Raw genomic sequence first — 4,759 nt, 5'->3', positions numbered from 1 at the left:
ATTAGTATTATCTCAAAATTAACCTTTGTTTCACCGCTGTGAGCTGAGATTGATGTGGGGGGTCTCTGAATAACCAGCACGGCTACTGTAGTTTTGCTAGGTATTTGTGGCATTGCTGACGTCTGTTCTGTGTTCTATGAGAGGAGTGGGGGAGATGTGTGAAAACTTCCAGCAATGGTGTTAACGCTTTTATTTCTGTCTTAAAGGAAAATGTCGCTTTGAGTGTTCAAACAATCATCACATCACAAAAGCTTCATTAAACCATCCATTACCAATATCATTTGTCAAAATCACTTTAATCGACCTAAGAGCATTTTGCCTGAAAGCGCCTGCCAAGTATGTAAAATATGGCAATGTAGCACTTTGGACTTTACCACAAACCACAAACTGCATGCCGACGGACGCACATTGGTTCAAAAGGACAAAAGTTAATTATGTCAACAATATAAACGTTGATTCTTATTATTCCTTCCTGTAGCTAAAGTTCTATAAATTCATCCTTATTAAATCTATAAACCACACAACAGATACAAAAGGACTATGGTATGTTAAAGGCTGCTAACATAATAAGGTTGGTTACAACACTTGAAATACTGATGATATAAACTTGAACCAGCATAGCCCTGCTTGATTGTCTTGTGGAACTATGACATAACACCGGAACACATATAAACACACTTCAAAGGCTTCAAGGCCAAATTATGTTAATAACTTATGGAGCAAACAAAAAGCATGTGACTCCTTGCTTGCACACAAAGTCAAAACAACAGCAATGAGTACTCCAGTTGCTCCAGTTTTTGGACCTCACAAATATGATTGGTCCCCAAATTGGATGGAAAGGGTTGTGTTTGCTGCAGTGGTGATTAAATGAATGCGCTAGTGTATGCAACCGTAGAAGCAATGAGAACTTTCTGTCAGAACGTACGAGGGGAAGCACTAAAGGATATTGTAGAGCCCTGAACAGTCAGAGCTGAAACAGCAGATATAGCAGAAGAAGTGCTTCACAGCTTGTAACACCTAACATAATGTCCCATCTGGCAAGATGTGCAGTGTTTACAATTGTGTTTAAATACTGAGTAAGTACTACTGTCAAAGCAGTTTCCCACCCATTTAGGATATTTGTCTTAATATCCACTCTATATCTACACATTCAGTATATTAAGTAAGGAAGTTAACCAACCAATACTTTGCGGAATATGCTATTTAGCTAACATTATCATCTTATGTAACAGAATATATTGATACATTTTTTTGGTCTTTATTGTCACAGACAGGACTTGTTTTAACTGCAGTGCTGATGCTACTGTCGTTTCTACACTGAACACCAGACCGTTTGTGAAATGTAGATTCATTCAGCTTCGCTAATGCTAGGCTAATGCTAGGCTAATGCTTCTCTGATACAATAAACATTTCAAGCACAACCAGCTGTGAAACGGTTGGATTCTGGTGTACTCAGCTGAAAGATTTCAACAGCACCAGCTCCCTCTAAACAAAGAGACAACCTCCATTTTGGATCATTGTTCTTGTAACAGCTATGGTAAGAAGTCTTGTGGCAATAAAGACGTCTTTATGAAGACATGATAAGCCAAGGCCTTTTTAATAGACAATGAACTAGTCCCCATTACAATGCTGAAATACGTGTGTTTGTGTTTCAAATTGTGTTGTGTTTCACTTTTATTTTGCTTTCTGTCACTCTGTGCTCGCTTGCTCCGGCTGAATCAGTTTGATTACATGCAAAGAGCTATTTAACGTCATGACATCCATAGGACATTTCATATGAACTGCACAGTACCTTCTGTTATTATGGACCCGGTTTCTGCTAGGCCCAGATCTCTGGGTCTATTTATACCTATCTCTCAGTTAATAAAGCTGAATTATCCTCGTATCAGCACCTCCGCTCCTCCTGCTGGTCAGCGAGGAGCCTCCGGAAGGGGGAGGGGAGGGGTGAGGACGGATGAGGGAGGGGGAGCGGAGCGAGGAGTAGGGGAGGAGCCACTTAGGGGTGACCTTGTGAGGACCTAGACAGTATCCCCATAAGCAAAGTGATGTTCAGACGGCGGGGTGGGTTTGACCCCATTATGAGACCATTATGAGGGCTCACACGCACCCCTTTCTGATCATGACCGCCTTGTGAGGACATGGGCATAGTCCTCACAAGGTGGTGATGGAGAGTGGTGAGGACAGGGTCCGGGCGTCGCTGTAACTAATGGTTACCTGAGACAGTGTCCGTTGAATGAGCCCTCATCATGGGCTCATGCTGGGTAACTGCCTGTTCATAACAACCTTATGGGCCAGAGTCGGGGATGTATGGGGGACTGATTGTCCATGATGGGGTCCAATCCTCAATGACCTCATGTTGGTCACTGAGAAAAGATGCCCCCTAGCCCCTTCCTGTGCCCAATGACATGTTTCTTAATCCACTGTGGATGAAAGCATGAAAATGGTACATAGGAAAACTAACTGGGCTGTGTGATGGTTTTCAGTCCAGTTCTGTGAATCCTAATCAGGTTTTCATCTCAACCCATTCAGTCCGGTCTGAGCTGATGAACACACCTGGGAGCAGAGAGGCCACCACCAATCAATGCATCTGTGTGTATGTGTTTGTGTGGCAACTTATGGCAACTTATCCGACTAAACTAACCTGGTCGGTAGCAGGTTAACTGTCAGGCTAACTTGAGCGGTGTTTCAGAGAAATCCATCTGTCAGCAACAATTGTACCATCAGAAGGTTCCGCCAAGCCTAGTCCTCATTTTGTCATAAATGTACATATATGAAGTACAAACAGTGTATATTTTCACTAAGGGTCTAAGATTAAATTAAATGAAATAATTCAATGAATTGCTATCTATTGTTACTGTGGCTATTTTTTCAACACATTTTTATACAAATCTATGTATTATAGCGTAATCAGGAATCAGCGGTTGGGTGAATGGTCTAGCACTCGCCCTGTGATACACGCGATCCGAGTTCACGTCCAGAGTATTTCATAGTATTCTTGGCGTTGGCTTCATTTTGTAATTCCCTTTATTAATGTTATTAATTCCCTAATTAAGAATATTAAAAAAAATGGAAAATAAATGGCATGATTTCTCCAGTAATGCTTCCTATATTACTAATTGCGTGGGGATTGAACGCCGGAAGACTGAGTGCAAGTCCGACACGTTAACTCGATACTATCTCCCTGATTACAAATCTATGTTCAATATTAAATAAAAATATGTTACGCTTAATACTACTTATGCATTCAACGATTTTTTTGCCAGACGGCCTCCCTGTTTTTATTAATGGTTACCGCTGGAAAAGATCCTGCTCGGTCCTTTTCGGACATTTGATCCATGATTCGACATTCACGGTTCTGGGCTGGTTACATATCTCGTGAACGTGCATAATCCAGGATAACATTAGCCTGGCTTGAACTAACCTGAGCAAGGCGCGGCTGAACTGCGTTGATGGAACGGCTTAAGCCTCAAGTGGAAGTCGGCGCTAGTTCTAACTGGGCTTAATTAACTAAGCGCCGCTTTCGTTAGCGACTTTGATGGAATACCCCTCTGGACCTAATGAGGTTATCGGTTGTTAATCAAGCGGTGATGAATTAAGAGTTTTATGACATCACCAGGCGATCAATGATGTGAATGAAACAGTGTCCGCTGAACACCTGATCAATGACTGACTGATCAATATCACTGAGTGATTGCTACGCTAGGCTAGCTCCATTGTTCACCATGTATCAATATATGCTCTGGCTCTGGCTTGGATTACCCAGGGGCTTTATTATAATATATAGTTGTAAATGCTCCATCAGAGGCCATTTAAAAAACAACAACAGACTAATGGCCTCTGATGGAGCATTTACAACTATATATAAGATGGTAAGATAAAGGTTATATCAAGATGGTAAAGTTGAAAGTAAGAAAATAAAAGTAAAAGATATAAGATTAAGATACACGTACAAGTTAAGATAAATGTAAGATGAAGTTATTATAGGACAAACTTTGTTAATCCCAGGTGGGACATTTGGGCATCATCTGCTTCAAGCCCACAGACACACACACACAAACAGAGAGTGAGAGTGAGAGTGATGGATTACCTTGTTATTAAGCTCTTACGACATTCTGTAGGATAGAAGGATGCTGTCTCCTTAGTAACAGTATCCATGTCCCAAGCAGCTTATGGGTGACAATGTTGGTTGCTGGTGTCAAACTCACTGTTCTCAGGCACCATGGAGACAGATGTGAGACCAGGTGAGAGACCCATCAGAACCAAGAGAGAGAGATGGAGGGAGGAGGGCGAGATGAAAGACGTAGGGAGGGAGGGAGGGAGGGAGGGAGGGAGGGAGGAGAGAGAGGGTAAGATAGAGCAAAGGAGGAGAAAGGGAGAGGGAGGGAGGAACGTGAAAGAGGCACAAGAGAGAGGAGAGGATTGAAAGAGGAATAATGTCCTCCATTGGTTGAAGCTTCAACCCAGATCCGGCCCATCGTCCCGGTCCCTGTGGAGACCTGGAAATAGATCTGTTCTGGGTCACCGCTCAGAACTCACTCCATCACAGGGAGAGCGTGGTGTGTGTGTGTGTGTGTGTGTGTGTGTGTGTGTGTGTGTGTGTGTGTGTGTGTGTGTGTGTGTGTGTGTGTGTGTGTGTGTGTGTGTGTGTGTGTGTGTGTGTGTGTGTGTGTGTGTGTAGGTTGGTGTGTCTGGGTGTGTGCGAGTGTGTGCACACATATGTGTCTGTACGTGTGTATGTGTGGATGTGAATGTGTGTTTG

Source organism: Micromesistius poutassou, assembly GCF_964030765.1.
Source record: "Micromesistius poutassou genome assembly, chromosome: 2".
Lineage (NCBI taxonomy): Eukaryota > Metazoa > Chordata > Actinopteri > Gadiformes > Gadidae > Micromesistius > Micromesistius poutassou.
Note: the sequence above shows the minus strand (reverse complement) of the source record.